The sequence below is a fragment of the Ambystoma mexicanum genome, chromosome 3p (assembly GCF_040938575.1).
Source record: "Ambystoma mexicanum isolate Mex_15411 chromosome 3p, UKY_AmexF1_1, whole genome shotgun sequence".
Classification (NCBI taxonomy): domain Eukaryota; kingdom Metazoa; phylum Chordata; class Amphibia; order Caudata; family Ambystomatidae; genus Ambystoma; species Ambystoma mexicanum.
In genome coordinates, this window is record NC_090925.1 from 528430277 (window position 1) to 528447329 (window position 17053).

The following is a 17053-nucleotide window of genomic DNA, read 5'->3' on the forward strand; positions in this document are numbered from 1 at the left end:
GGTCAGGAAAAACAAATGCCAAAATAATGCATTAAGGTAAAGTGCTCACTGTATGCGGACCACAACTAAGGTGTGGGCTGGGGACTACAGGGAGCAACAAGAGCAAGTATGGCCTCTAATCATTCATACTCCCCCGAATCCCATGAGAGAAGAAAAACTCTGATAAGCACAGCAGGGCTGTCATGTGGGTGTACCGGGATGAAAAGCAGCGCATGTCATCATCATACAGTTTCCGCAGTCTCACCAGTTAAGCCGTGCGAGGCTAAAAGGTCCTCATGGCAATGATGTCCAAGATGTAGTAATGCAGCCCTGATTGAGTTAAGCGAGCTCAATATGTAATCGTATAGATGAAAGATCATCGAGTTGTGTGGCGTGCGCCTGAGCAGCCACGTTACTGGCGTAATTCGAGACTGGGTATGCATTCCAGGCACCAGAAAAAGTGCGCCATTGTAGTGGTGGTGGCCAGAAGGGGGAATAACACCCTGCTTGTGATGGTAGCGCAGCGGTCAAGCGGGCCAGGCCGCTAAATACAACGTCAAAAAATAATGTGCATTGCAGACGGAAAACCGTCTGGTCTGTATGGTGGCTGCCTGGGTGTGTTGGAGCTATTACGGCTACGGGGCTGCTGTAAGTGCAGTGCAGTCATAGTCAATAACATGGGAAAGGAGTGACCACATGGATCGGGCTAAGTATCAGAAAAGTCCACGGAAAATCACACGCCAAAATGTAGGATACATTTTGGGGGGTATCCAAAGTCAATGTAAAAATTGATAGGAGGGGGTTTCCTCATTCAGACCTCTCAATTTATCAAGAGTTTGCAGTCGATGGATCCATCTAGACTCTTTGTCATTCAATGCTCTCTTAGGGTTGGAACTATTTTTCACAGTATCCAATACCCACCATTGAATGTCCTCAGACGTATGGGCAAAGGCTACATAGTGAGACACCATTGGCGCTTGGTGATTATTACACTTAATCCTGGATCGGTGTTCGTTGATCCTTATGTGGACTGGTCTTGTTGTCTGGCCCACATACCTCAGTCCACATGGGCATTGGATGCAGTAAATGACATTGGCGGTTTTACAATTCGACAAAAAGCGTATGTCCCATGTTCTCTCCTGAATTTTGAAATTGGACATTTTCTTTGTATATTTACAAGCCCGGCAGTTTCCACAGGGGAAATGTCCCAACAACGGTCTAAGGATTCTGTGACTTGTGTTGGGTTTGCCGTGGCTAGTAGAATGTACCAGTTTGTCCCTCAAGTTTCTCGATCTTTTAAATGCAAATAAAGGTTTGCCTTTATCTTGGAGACAGTTACTCACCATGGACCAATATTTCAAGAGTGTCTTCTTGATTGCAAATAATTGTGTGCTATAAGTAGTGACACATGTTATGCGATCCTGTTTTTGTGTTCTCGAGTTGGATTCCAGCAAGTTTTCTCGAGGCGTGAATCTTGCTCTCTTTAGGGCATGGGATACCAGTTTCTTCGGGTAGCCTCGTTCCTTAAGATCACTTGCTAATTTGTTGGCATGTGTATAATAATCAGCAATCTCAGTACAATTTCTTCGAAGTCTAAGAAATTGACTGAATGGCAGATTCTCTTTAAAAGATCTAGGATGGAAACTCTTAAAATGTAAAAAAGTGTTTCTGTCAGTAGTTTTCTTATATAAAGTACATGCCAAATGTCCAACTTTCACGTTGATACATAAATCCAGGAAATTAATTGTCGATTTGGAATGTAACATTGTGAATTTAATAGTGTTGTGTTGGCAGTTCAAGTAGGCAAAAAATTCCTGTAGGGACTCAATGTTGCCTCTCCACAGGAAAATGACATCGTCAATATATCTATACCACTTTCTAATGTGTGGTTTATAGATGTTGTTTTCTGAGAGAACATATCTCATCTCAAAGGCCGCCATAAACAAGATCGCAAGGCTGGGGGCAAAGGCTGCTCCCATTGCCGTACCTCTTGTTTGCAGGTAGAACTGTACTGAGTAAACAAAGAAGTTCCTTTGTAGTGCAATCGTCATTAGTTCTATTATAAAAGCCGCTGGACCCCTGTGTTGGGTTGCCTGATGGGTAAGAAAAAGGTGGACTATCTCTATTGCCTCCTCCTGAGGGATATTAGTATAGAGTGCAGTAATGTCCATCGTGACTAAAAAGTCCTGGTCTGCATCGAACGATTCTCCCTCAAAGATTTTTATAGTTGCTGTAGTATCTTTCAGATATGTGTCAGTTTGTTTGCTAATTGGTTGCAGGAATAGATCTCTGAATATACACAATGGTTCCAAAATGGAGCCACAACCAGACACAATCGGTCTGCCTGGTGGCTGTGTTTGATCCTTATGTATCTAAGGGAGGCTATAGAAGGAGGGAGTCCTTTTCTCAGAATGATTTAAATATTCAAGTTCTTCCTTCGTTATCCATGATCGATCTGCTGCATATTGAGTGACATCCCTGATCTCTCTTTCTATATCTAATGAGGGATCCTTTCTCAGGGGACAATAACTTTGGGTATCTTCCAAGAGGTCCAGGGCCATGCGGTTATAACGCATCCATGAGAAAAGGACAATCCCTCCCCCTTTATCTGCAGGTTTGATAATCAGATTTGGGTTAGATGTTAATTCTTCCAAAGCTTTTTTCTCTTCGTTAGAGAGGTTGTTTCTAACCTGGTGATTTGTGCTCTGAAGTTTTTTCAGATCATTCAGGACACATTTCTCAAATAAGATGATTTCCTCCGCCACCTGATTGTCTGATGGAGTAAAGGCAGAAGGGACCCTCAGTCCTGTATCAGTTACGGTTTCGCTTTCCCCCTGTTCTCGGAAATAGTTACGCAGTCTAACTTTCCGGAAGAATTGTTTCATCTCCACTTCCGTGGAGTACCAATCCATCCTATTGGTGGGGACGAAAGAGAGGCCCTTAATAAGGAGTTGGATTTGTTGGTCGGATAATATGGTATCTGATAAGTTAAAGACTGGAATAGTTTGAACTTCCATGTTACCATAGGAATAGCAGGGGTTTCTATTGGTTGTAGCCTCTCCTGCGTGGTCGTTGCCATCTCCAGCCCCCCCATATATCCCATGGTTGACTGTAAAAGTCCCCTTGATAGCCTCGGAAAGGGCCTCTCCCTAAAAAAGGTCTTTGGCCCCTAGATTGAAAGTTTTGTTATGGTCCCGATTGGTGTTGGTCTTCCCCTGTAGAGTCACTGCTAGTGTCGGAGAATGTGACCCACCTCCTTGGGCCTCTCCTATTTCGTCCAGTCTGTTGTGATCTTTCTTGATTTTTTTGTTGTAAATATTCTGCACTCAGATATGGATATATTCTCTCCAATCTAAACTCTTGAATATCTTTATTGAGTTTTTTTGTTTTTTTTGATAATGTAGATGTTTTAAATTCTTCAAAGAGTTTTTCAATTTCTCTTAGTTTCTCCTCTATGTTGACAATTAGAGGATTAGACTTATATTTCAATTCATCGGTCTCAATTTCCTTTTGTACTTTTACTGCTAATCTCTGTGCTGTTGAAATCGTTAGGGCCATGAGGTCTCTACTGCATTTTGTGGCAATTTTGCTAAAGCCAGTTTTGTATTCCTCATCTTCCAGAAAAAGACCTGGCTCATTATGTATCACCAACCCAGCCGGGATGATACTTGCTCTCAAATATTCTCTCAAGAAATGCCCATGCAATTCCGTTCTGAATCCCTTCTTCTTTAATTTTAACAGTTCTTCAGTATTGTTTTGTGTTAGTATGGGGATAGTATTGTCCCCTTGGTCAAAGAATGAAGGGCCTCAAATTATGGTCAATATTTGTTCCTCACTGAAACTCAATGTGGCATTCTCTGCCATATCCTGGCCAAACGAAGTACAGTGGAAGAACAATGTAAGAAGAGCCTATTAGCGAAAAAGTTAGAGAAAGTTCAAGAAAGAATCAACAAGAAACGTAAAAGTGAAAAGTTGGAACAGCCTTGCGATTATCAGTGCGACCATAGTGCTTCTTTTATCGTAAACCAACACCCTGTGTACCGCAAAGGAACAGCGTGTGACTCAAGATGAACTTTTGCGGATCGAGTGCAAAGACAAATGCAAATCGCTGAATATTCTCTAAACATTTGACGTCAAATAAATGTACTTTACCAATTGTACAATCTTGCTGTTTGCTTTTAAACCACAGTTTCATATTCTGAATTGTGGCGTGCTGTGTTGTGAGATGATCTGTGTTGTTTTATGGGTTCTGTGTGAAGTCGCGTAGAAGTCGACTTGGCGCGTTTGGCTACGCAGCCCAGTAACGTCACGGATAGAGGCGGGAATATGAATGCTTTGTTGATGTCAGGCTCAGGGGCGGGGGATATGATTTAGTGCCGCAAAAGCAGGTCAGCCAGGGCGATGGGGCAAGTGATAGGATTATCACATAATGTCGGCGCACAGCAGCCTGATTTATCGTTTGTTTAGTGGACGAAAAGTCGGGTAAGGTCCATAGGAAATTTTGCTACGATCGACAGATCCATGCCTGAAGACACATGGCTGACCCGTAGGGACAATTACAATTTGCTCACGGAAATACACTTTATTCATTTAGTGGCATCACCATATCCCTGAAATGCTGTGGATGTGCTGTCTCTCAAAAGTAAATGGGAATCAGTGCATCCCGTGCTCGTTGTCCATCTAGTAGACCCCCAGGAGGTGGTTGTGCCATCCCATCCCCATCCCCATCCCCATCTTCATCTCCGTCACCATCCCCATCTTCATCATCTCCGTCTGGGGGCATTGGAATGTTCCTGCGCTGGCACAGATTGTGCAGAATGGCACAAACGAGCGTAATTTTACCCGTCTTCACTGGGCTGTACAGCAGTGATCTGCCAGATCTGCTTAAACAGCGGAACCGGGCCTTCAGAAGTCCAAATGTCCTCTCAATCTTGCCACGTGTGCGGACATGTGCCCTGTTGTACGCATCCTCATGCCTGTTCCGTGGCCTCCGTACAGGCGTCATCAGCCATGGCGTGAGTGCATATCCGGAATCTTCTACATGGGATGTAGATGTGGGAGACATGTCAGTGTTGGTAGTATCATGTCTTCATCAGATGCAGTGCAATCTTGTGTCACTGTTCATTCATGCGTATGTGTCATGCAGTGTTTTCACTGATGGGTGTTAATCTTCTATGGCCATCATAGTGGGGGTTGGCAGCTGGACATTGACCAATGCATTGGTGTGCATGTGGCTTGTGAGTATGGCATTGTGCAGTGATGTGCACACATGGCAGGGTCACTCCACAGTGATGATATAGTAGATGCAGGACGTCTCATGTACAGCCACCATGTGCATTGTGAGTGATGTGTTGCATATTATGGGGGGGGTGTTTGTTGTGGCTCCAGGTGTGTGTGCCAGCGGAAGTTCAGGCTGTGTGTGTCAGGTGGCAGGGTGTTTACGGCCACACTGTGACTACCTGTCATGTGTTGCTTTGTGAAGTTTGGGTTCTGCTGTCTATTCAGTGGATGGGCGGGGGGTATTCATGTTCAGTCACAGCAGCCCACTCAAGTAGCTCATTGCCCTGGTCACACACCCACCCCACTTACACAGGTCCGGAGCATTGGCAGCTGTACTCACCCAATAGCCATGTGCTTTGTCCAGCATAGCGTTCCATGTACCGTGGCAATGTTGAATTCCGCAGTACCATTGAGTCATGGGTTGAGCCCAGGAAACGTGCGCAGCAATGTGTAATCACTAACGTCGCATCACATACCATCTGTACATTCAGTGAGTGGTACTGTTTCCTACTGCGGAACACCATTTCAATTGCACGTGGTACTGTCAGCTCAATGTGGGTGCAGTCGAGTGCACCTATGCAATTTGGCATTCCTGCTATGGCATGGAAGGCCAACTTGGTGGCAATCACCTGGGGGAGGGTACGGGGTAGGGCAATCTGTTCAGACACATGGCGCAACAGGGCATCCAGTACCTGAACCAGGATTATTGAGAAACAGGGTTGTGATAGGCTGTGCAGCTCACCGACTGTGTGTTGATAGGTACCGGTGCCAAGAAAGTGCAGTACAGACACGACCTTCAGGAGGGGGGGGTGGTGGTGGGGGTTCTATGTGGCTGCTGATGTCGTTCTCTATCAGGACAGTGATGTACAGGATCGTTGGACGGTCCAGCCGGTATAATGTGTGGATCTGTCCTGGGGTGAGGTTCCAGGGTGAGGCCCTGATGCATGGTATTGCAGGCTGCCTGTGGGGTGCTGCCGGCTGGACAATGGGGTTTGCCAGGGTTACAGGGTTAGCTGGTTGCCGCCTGCTCCTCCTACGCCTACGCCTCCTCCTCCTCCTCTGCAACATTACTGCCATCATGTGCTGTGCTGCCTGTTGGTTGAGTAGGCCCAGTCCCAATGCTACTAGAGCTGCTGCCTGCATGGTTCTGTTTTGAGTTGGGCTGGGTGTGGCCCTTTTGTACGCACCCAGTGGCCTGCTGGGTCCAGCTGGGCTGAGTTGGTGCACCTGTGGCCAGGACACCAGGCACAGTTTAACATCATGGTCGCTGTGGTGGCGGTACCGCCACCGTGATCACGGTTTTACCACCATTTTGTTGTTGGTTTTTCCATGTCCGCGCTAGTTGTGATGCTCGCGGTATTCTGTATTGCCGGCAATGGAGGAGTTTCCATGCAGGTAGAGTTTACGGGAGCTTTAACTCCGCGGTGGCGGTTGGAGGTGGTGCTATTTCCGGGTTCGCAGGTCATGATTAGGCGGACGCGGAAACGGTGCCGGTATGGTTATACCGGCTGCGTTAATTCCGGACCGGAGCACTTGTAATGAGGCCCCATGTGTCTATACCACATAGCCCAAAACTTTGCATACAAAAATAATATAAAACCGGATGAAAACAAATGTAGAAATAGAGTGACAGATTGTGAGGGCAGCTTAGTGAAACTTACCAAACGGAGCTTAATTAATCATATCAAATTGTCATTAAAAACTCCTCAACAGAAAGAACTATATTACATGTCCCTGCTACAACTTTCTAAACCATGGAGAAAAGAAGGAGAGATACTAGATAACTCTGACTGCTCTGAAGATGCTTTCAAAGCAAATGAAAGCACTATCACCGATGTGAACTTTACGCAGTACAAAACAATGTTGCACAATGAACAGCAACACGAAGAAGAACTCCGGGCCCAACTAGATAAGGACACTCCCGACAGTAGTCAAACTTCTGTAACAGGAAGCCAAGAACCACTGGGATAGCCACTAATAGCAAATGAGGCAGAATTAGCTATGACAGAAGTAGAAAACACCATGTGTCACTATGAAGAAGATACAGAAGACTTAACTGTACTACAATCAAAACTTAACAAAGACCAGTGCACCATTTTTGAAGAAGTAACAAAAGAAATTGCACATGGTGTACAAGATGAAAATAAAGAATGTACCTGCAAAAATTACAAACCTATACTACTATACGTCAGTGGTGAAGCTAGTTCAGGCAAAACATTCTTAAGCAAAATCATCAGCAAGTTCCTTCAACAATTGACAAACAACAAACTGTCAGCTGTTGTAACTGCCCCCACAGGTTTAGCTGCCTACAACATAGGAGGTGTCACTTTACACTGATTACTACTCTTTCCAGTAGAACACCAAACAAATTAGACTATTACAAACTTTCTACAGAAGCTGCAATGGAACTAAGCAGAGTATTAAAACAAATGAAAATGCTACTAATAGATGAAGTGAGCATGGTCTCCAACCTCATGTTGGCTTTGGTTCACCTCAGATTGCAAGAAGTACTTAAAATAAACTACAAAGAACTCTTTGGAGGAAAACACATTATTGTTTTCAGAGATCTTCTTCAATTGACACCAGTGGAAGGTGAACCTATTTTTAAAACATTAGGTCACAAAATCTGTTGGCAGCATAGGAAATGTCAACCTTTGGCAACATTTCCAATACAGAGAATTAACAGAAAACATGTGCCAATCTGCAGACCTTACCTACGCCAACATTTTAAAAAGTATTAGAGCTGGTGTACTATCTCAAGAAGCACAAGCAATATTAAAAACCCAGCACATCCATGCACTTTATGGCGATAACTCATATGCTACTGATGTTATGGAACAAATAGTGCACAAAAATGTCAATTGTATGGCCTTAATGCCAACTCTTGCAAGCTGTTCCAAATTCAATGAAACAATGTTGAAAAAAGAAATGTAACCAATAATTGAAATTTGCTCCACAGAAAAACTGGCCCTACATGGTATGACACTACCCATGTGTCAACAAGTCACAACAAGACTAAATACCTTAGAAAATTCTATCTCCAACACAGCTGGGTTGGAGAAAATATTAAAATTATCCTTAAATTGTAGAGTAATGCTTAAACTTAACCTTGACGTGGAGCAAGGACTAATTAATGGAGCACTGGGTACAGTTGTTGGCTTTCAAACATACCCACGTGACAACAACATTCAGTTTGTCAATATTCTCTTCGACAAACTGTCAGAGGTAAAAAGGATAACGCGCTCAACAGCTTGATTCCTTCTCTTCAAAGACATGTATGTACGCAGAGAACAATTTTCTCTAACTCTTGCATATGCAGTCACCATTCACAAATCCCAAGGTTTTACCCTAAACAAAGCATTGATAGATATTGGTAACACAGTCTTTAAAGAAGGCATGAGCTACGTAGCACTATCACACTTAGGTACACTTGACGGTCTATTTCTAATCAACTTTGATGCAAGTAAAGTAAGCACTGATATTCCTTGCATTTTAGAATACAATAGACTACGTTCACTATACACCCCCCACCTAAAAGCATATCCTGTTCCACAAAAAGGAAAGCATTGTAAAAGCAAACTAATTCAAACTGAAATGCAAGAGGATCTGACTGCAAATCCTCCAAAAAGTGTAAAAGAAGCTAATACTTCATCATTTACCATAAACAAAGAAGAACCTATTAGTCAAAGTAACTCAGGTACTTCTTCAAAGAAGCAACACACTCCGAAAAAAATGACATGGACACAGAACTATCTGGTCCATTCAAATTTTCAAATGTAACTTGTGTAAGTTGTTACGCAAATATAGCAATGAATATTCTATTTTAATTGCCACGAATTGTTGACAACATTTACTTACACAGTACAGACCAATTGTGTTTGCAAATGTTAGTCCTTCATAGAAACACAACAAACAATCCTGACAACATGTATAGTGTTCACGGAATAAGACAAGAATTGGACTACTGTGCTGGAATGGTGAAATTCACTATAAACTCACAAGAAGATCCACAAGAATTTCTAATGTACTTACTGCAAGTACTGGAAAACAAAAACATACCTATAAATGAAATCTTCCAGATTTCATACATGTGGAAACATACATGCACTCTCTGCAACACTGTGACACAGAAACAAATCCCTAATGAGCGCTTCGTGTATGTATCCATACCTAATTGTGAATCCATTCCATTTCAGCTACTTGTACAAAATGCAAACCATGGAAGATTATGTACTACTTGCAATTCAGCTCACTAATACAAACACATACGTAATACTAATGATTCTAGGTTACAATGCAGATGGTACCAAAAACAACTGCAAGCTGACTGCATTCACACACGGTCAAGTATCACTTGGTAAGAAAACCTTCACAATAATGGGTATAATCTACCACGGAGGAGCCACAACCAATGCAGGTCACTACACTGCATATATTAAAAAGAAATGTGGATGGTTCGAATGTAATGATAGTACCATTACTCTAAAGCAGAGATTAGCAACAAATCTTACAAATGCTTATTTAATCTTCTTAAAACCAAAATTTAATAACTAATCTGTACTTCAACATTAACAAAAATTACAATAAAAAACTATAAACAGTTAGAATACTTCAATGGGTATCTAACTGGCCCAAGATGCTATAACAACCAAACAGATAAATGAATATCACTAAATTGTTAAAAAAAAATAGACAGTTAGAATACACCAATAAGTATCTAACTGCTTCAGAAATCTGCAACAATCCAACAGATAGAACATTAACCAGAAACAACAAGTGAACACTGAAAGGAAACAAACAGACTGTAGCATAACAAAAAAAAGGTTTTTTTTTATCCGACAATCCCACAGACCCAATGATTTGAAAAACAAACACAGAAACTGAGCAAAATGCACAGTACACTGGTTTGTAAAGCAAATATGAATGAGGGTCCAAAAAAAAGCTGAAATGTCTATTATGCAATGTAAGAAGTCTTTATATAATACATACACTAACATGCTCTTTTCTTTTAACACACAAATTGAAAAAGAATATTTCCTCCAGGTACCAAACTCATGTAAAAAAATATATTGAATCTCAACAAATCAAACAGTTAGTATAATTTCAAACATTTGATAGATATTCAAATCTATAGGTGTGATCTATGGCTGTGATATGGTGCAGTGGTTGTGGTCAGGGCCTAGAGTCTTGGGTGTATAGCCTACAGCCTACGGCCTGCGGCCATGCACCCAAGACTATAAGTCCTGGCTACAACCACCGCAGCATATCACAACCACAACCACTGCACCATATCACTCCCATGCTACCTTATAACTGCAGTACTTATAACTTTAGTCTTGGGTGCATGGCCTTTGGTTTGTGTGCCGTTGAAATGTCATATTGCACATTACCGCCCTTTTGGAAGTTTGTGTGCGTTCAAAATTCATATCGCACATTAGCGCCGTCTGTACAATGTCAATACAATTTCCACTATTAGCTACGACATTTTTGTGACAATCATATTTTTCTAACTACTATACAGATTGTACATTGTCGCCTTTTCTAAGGAGTCAATACATTTCCCCATATAAAAATAATTGTTTATAGAAATGTAATGTGTTACCCTTTACATTTTCGCAAATGCTTTGTATTTATGCCTTTTTTTTTGTCATTTTATCCTCAGCTACTTCCTTCCATACTGCGAATGTCATGGACTTCAGCGTCCGACTGACGGTTTCTTTAATCGTCAAGTGCAGCTTTTTGTCAGCGGTTGTATGTGCGTCATCATTGAATGGGATGACCGCATCGGACCTCTATGTCCGTACGCGGTTGTAGCAGTAAGAAGCAACATACCATCCTTTCTGGTGTCATAGTTCGCAGCCATTCATGCCGCCTTGTAAATCACTGTGACAGGAATATGCCTTCTGTGTCAACAACGCATAATTTCAGTGTGGTTAAACAACAACGTCACCATTGCTAGTAACATTATAAGTAACATACTATACTTTCTGATGGACTACATCACAGCGATTGACGCCGTCTTCACAATGAATGTGAGAGGAAACCGACTACTGTGTCGCCACTGCATACTGTGTATGTGTTAAACACTGTGGCACCAACGCATGGTGACTGTGGGAAAACATCTACGTGACTGTCAAAACTAACATTTTAATTGTGCAGCAGAGACACAAATTTCCAAATTCTTTGCAACTGAGAAGAGGGCGATGATTTAACACTGTGCATTGTGAAATAAAAGTCCCTTACTACTGCTCACATGTTAGTGTGTTTTTTAACCATTAAATGTTCCCCTTCATAATCTGCAATGCTACATTGCGGGTTGTAGTATGTTCTTTCATAGGTGGCGTATCACGCTACGCAAGCCTTTATGGAATAATTTCTTTACGCTGCCAAGGTACGTTATCCAGAGCGCTATTGGTCACCACTTGCTTTGGCAACGTTAGGCTTAGGGCCATCTATTATGCTTTCGTGCCATTAAGGTACTTTCTGAAACCCAGATGCCCCAATTACCGAGATCAGTTCAGCATGAAGACGCTATGTTGTCAGATTTGGTATCTTTCTATAAGTGGAAAAATGAGATCAGGTGCAGTGAAAGTGTTTGCTGTACAGAAACGTTTCAAAAGCAATGCTTCCTTATACCTTCTCAGTACACCTTTCTTTACCCATCTCACCTTCTGACACTTACACAAAAATGTGTGCACAGGTCAGTGGTAATGGTGTTGCTTGCAATATTTCTACCATTAGTGCACTTCGCTTCACAGGGTTTGTTGTGATTTTGTCCACACATTAGAACAGTAACTCTTTGCCTTCTGTACGCACATTTTTGCCAAACATATTCCCTGTATGTTACACACATTTATGGAAAGGTCATTGCGCACGAACAAACACCTTTGTGTTTTACATGTGGTAGTGTTTTCACACTTCACAAGTGTCGTCATGTACATAACACAACAACGGTACGCCTTTTATCTCTGAAGGGTACGCTGTAGGCATGCTTACTGACCACAATGTTGGGGCGGTACATACTGCCATTTACTGGTTGGCACAAAACATTACATTGCAGTCGCCATGTGCACCAGGCACTGGCTTTCTGTTAAAGGTGTTGCTGATAACCACACATTTTAAAACAAATTCAAATCTTCTTCGCCCACTACGATTACACGTTTTACTTTTTTACTTTCTGTCAGCTTTAATGGAAAGCGGAAAAAGACTTTCTATGCAACGGCCGCCTTCCCTTTCCATGGTGGCCATCTTGGAAAAGGATTTGTTGTCTTCAAACGGGAACGCCGGAGGCGTTCCGGTTGAAGATAAAAAATCCTTTCTTTTGCTGCAATTGGTGAGTGGCATAAAATCTGTATAGCTAATGGAATTCAGCACCCATTCTTTTAGGGTACAATGGAGTTTGCTGATTCAAAGACCTCAGTATGCACTCTTCCTTCTATTGTGGTGCAAACTTCTTTGCCTTCTGTACGCACATTTTTGCCAGACATATTCCCAGTACTTTCCACACATTTACGGAAAGGTCATTGCGCAACAAATACGAATCTTCTTCGCCCAGGACGGTCACACGTTTTCCTTTTTTACTTTCTGGCAGCTGTAATGGAAAGCGCAAAAGACTTTCTATGCAACGGCCGCCTTCCCTTTCCATGGTGGCCATCTTGGAAAAGGCTTTCCTTTACTCAAACGGGAATGTCGGAGGCGTTCCGGTTGCAGATAAAGAATCCATTATTTTAGTGCAATGGGTTAGTGCCGTAAACTCTGTATTGGTAATGGCATTCAGCCCCCATTTGTTTAGGGTGCAATGGGGTTTACTGCTTCAAAGACCTCGGTATGCACTCTTGCTTCTATTGTGGTGCAAAATTGCCCTGTTGAGTTGTGAACGGGAATTGTTTCAGTTACAAGTTCGTACAACAATATACAATGTCCTTCCGCACTATCAACAACTCACTGATACTAGTGTGAAGTGTGTATGAGTTTTGTACCATGTGGCCATGCTGTGCTACAGCATATGCTACTGTGCAATTTGTAGAAAGAAGGGCACTGCAGTGAAATGTTGCTTTACAGTATGCTTATGTGTTACTATTGGAATCCTTCCAAATACTCAGTACACACTTTGGTCAACTTATGATATGATTCACTTACAGTACTGCCAACGTATGCAAATAATTGAAAAAACGTTTCTCAAAGGGACATTATGGTTACGTTGCCCTACTAAAAACGTCCAAAATTCACTACAAAAAAAAACTTTGTTAAAGGGACGTTATGGTTAAAAACCTATGCCATTCTGTACAAAAACTTTGTAAAAAGGCTGTTATGATTACAAGTAAAATCTAAAAAACCCTGAAATTCAGGAGTTATGGTAGGCTAATCACCTATTTTTCCCATCAGCACTCTCCACTGCTACCACTACCACCCCGACCATAACAGATGCCACCACTCATGTCATTGATGCCATCACTGATGCCATCACTTCTTTAGCCCCTTTCTTTTATGTCAGCTAAGTAACCATAAATCGCGCCACCACCGTGCACTGCTAACACTAACACCCAGGATATCAAAGAGGACATGACAAATGTCATTGATGATATCACTAATGACATCAAATGTCTGACTTACTTCTATCGTGTCATTTAAAAATCTTGGCGTGGTGGTTTTCTTGCATAACAATCACAATATCAAAATTGAAAAGGTGCTGTACATAAAAACGTTAACCTTCTCATATGTTCTTAAAGTATATGCCTTAGGGTTTGCTCTCTGATCATGGTACACATGCATGGGGCAATAGGAGGCATCCAACACAGACTTAATTTGCATACAGGGAGATAAACTTTAATGTCATTAACATTTTCTGAAGCTGCTGCTTCTTTCTTCCTTCATTTAGTTTCCCTGTGTGTCCCTCTTATTTGTATGCATTGTGGGTCTTCATATGTATTGTTTCTACTAGCACAAGTGTCTATGCAGTCTTGCATTGTTACCTAGTTATTGCATGTTTACCATTACATAAACACCTCTCACATCTTGCTACCAACATAATACTCACAACCCCTTGCACGTAGGCATTTTTAATTGGCATTATTTTCACATGTGATGTCATCAATGACATTTGTCATGTCATCTTTGATATCCTGGGTGTTAGTCTTAGCAGTGCACGGTGGTGGCACGAGTTATGGTTGCTTAGCTGACCTAAAAGAAAGGGGCAAAAGAAGTGATGGCGTCAGTGATGGCATCAATGACATGAGTGGTGGCATCTGTTATGGTGGGGGTGGTAGTGGTAGCAGTGGAGAGTGCTGATGGGAAAAATGGGTGATTAGCCTACCACAACTCCCAAATTTCAGGGGGTTTTAGATTTTACTTGTAATCATAACGGCCCTTTTACAAAGTTTTTGTACAGAATGGCATAGGTTTTTAATAGGGCAACTTAACCATAACGTCCCTTTAACAAACTTTTTTTTGTAGTGAATATATTATATATATATATTCAAGGAAAACACTTTAGTAGCAGGGACGTTAAGGTGAGACTTAACACATCAAAACCCCTGAAATTCAGCCAAAGCCACCTTAATTTCGCACCCCCTATTAATCAGCCTATGACCACAATGATGACATCACAGATAACATCACTAATTACATTATCAACAGTAACTGGCATTAACCATGGTCTTCAGCCATGGTCAGTGTGCATGGCCAAATATATTTGAACACATAAATGGATACTAGTCATTGCCTTCAGTTATGGACAGTGGTCACGACCTTCACCCATGTGCACTGAATATTTTAAAACACTAACAGGCTACCAACCATAGATGATGGCCTTTACCAGTTGATAGAGCTTTCATCCGTGTACACTGCATATTATATCCACTGATCAGGCACTAGCCATGGACTTTAGCACACTACTGGCCAGTGGCCACAATCTTTGGCTGTACCCACTATATCTTCTAACATATACATGAGCCACTAGCCATGGCTTTTGACCTTGAGCAGTTTGTCTTTTGACCATGTCCACTGTATATTCAAAAATAATAAAATGCAATAAGCGATGGCCTTCGGCCGCGCCCACTGTGTATTATACAACACTAACCAGCCACTAGCTATGGCTTTCGGCCGTGCCCACTGTGTATTATACACACCAACCAGCCACTAGCCATGGTGTTCAACACAATACTAGCCAGTGACCACGGCCTTTGTCTGTGCCGACTGTATATTCCTATAGGAACCACCATTCGTAACTGAAAAAATAGAAGTAAAAAAAAAAACAAGCTAATAGACTCCATCTACTTAACATTTTTTCAGTAAATTAGTTAGACTCAATAAGATTCTCCAACATTCCCATCAGCATTTTGTACTATGCTAATGGTAATAATGGATAAAGGCCATAGCTAGTGCTCATTAATATGTTAGAATATACAGTCGGTGGCACAAGTTATGGTTGCTTAGCTTACTTAATTTGTGATGTCATCTTTGATGTCCTGGGTGTTAGTGTTAGCAGTGCACGGTGGCGCGAGATATGGTTGCTTATCTTACCATAACTGCTGAATTTCAGGGGTTTTTCGGTTTTATTTTGAACCATAACGTCCCTTTAACAAAGTTTTTTTACTGAATTTGATAGGTTTTTAGTAGCGCAACTTAACCATAACGTCCCTTTTAACAAAGTTTTTTCATTGAATTTCATAGGTTTTTATTAGCGCAACTTAACCATAACGTCCCTTTAACAAAGATTTTTTACTGAATTTCATAGGTTTTTATTAGCGCAACTTAACCATAACGTCCCGTTAACAAAGTTTTTTTTACTGAATTTCATAGGTTTTTAGTAGCGTAAGTTAACCATAAACTCCCTTTAACAAACTTTTTTCATTAGCACGCAGACAATATACAAAGATGGAGTGTAAAAAGCAATTTCTCAGGGATGGCTTTACACAGAATGTTGCAAAGTAAGAATTTATGCTCGTTCACAGTGAAGGTCAGCTGCTTCCATTTTTTGCTCGCGGGCCGGAGTGGCCCACGACTCGCACTATAAGGTTCTATTGTTTTTTGACCTTAACAGACAGGGATCGTACCAAAAGACTTCTTTTGAAGGAGGGGTGCAAAAACGTAAGAGACAATAAGGATGACATTTCTGAAACAAAACCGCTTTTATATATTATATCACTATGAGAAAGATTGTTGGCACAGACAGAGTCGTATTTAGGGACTGCATTATGCGTAGACAATGGAAAATGCCAATATAATGTAAGTAACCCTTTAAATTATTTTATACCGGAATATAATAACAATAGCGTGGTGTTAAAGCCCGGTTAAGTTGTACTTGTTCGTTCAATGTGACATATTGTTTTGTACCACGCACTATCACCGCCAAAGTGGTCCGCTGGCGCTCAGACGGCTCTGAAAAAGGCACAGGAGAGAGGGTGGGTTAGTGGGAATAAGTTAACATACTCCGTTGCACTATCCTCGCTAGCAAATAGTTTCACGCCCTAATAAATAAAATGAATATTTTTAATGAAGATCGGCTTGTGAGACTAATTTATGTTTTTAAAACAGGTGCATCCTTCCCTACTGTCAATGCCACGATTTTCAGACTCCGGGCGACGCATTTTTTAACTGCCAGGTGCAGCTCCTAGTAAACAACTTCATGACCCTCACCATTTTATGGGACAATCGCCAAGGACCAATATGCCCTTACGCGGTACTAGCGGCTAGAAGCAACATACCAACCGTTATGGTGGTCTAATGCCTCGTTGTTGGAACAGCCGTCCAAATATCAGTGCAACCACAGTCCTTCTTTTATCATAAACCAACA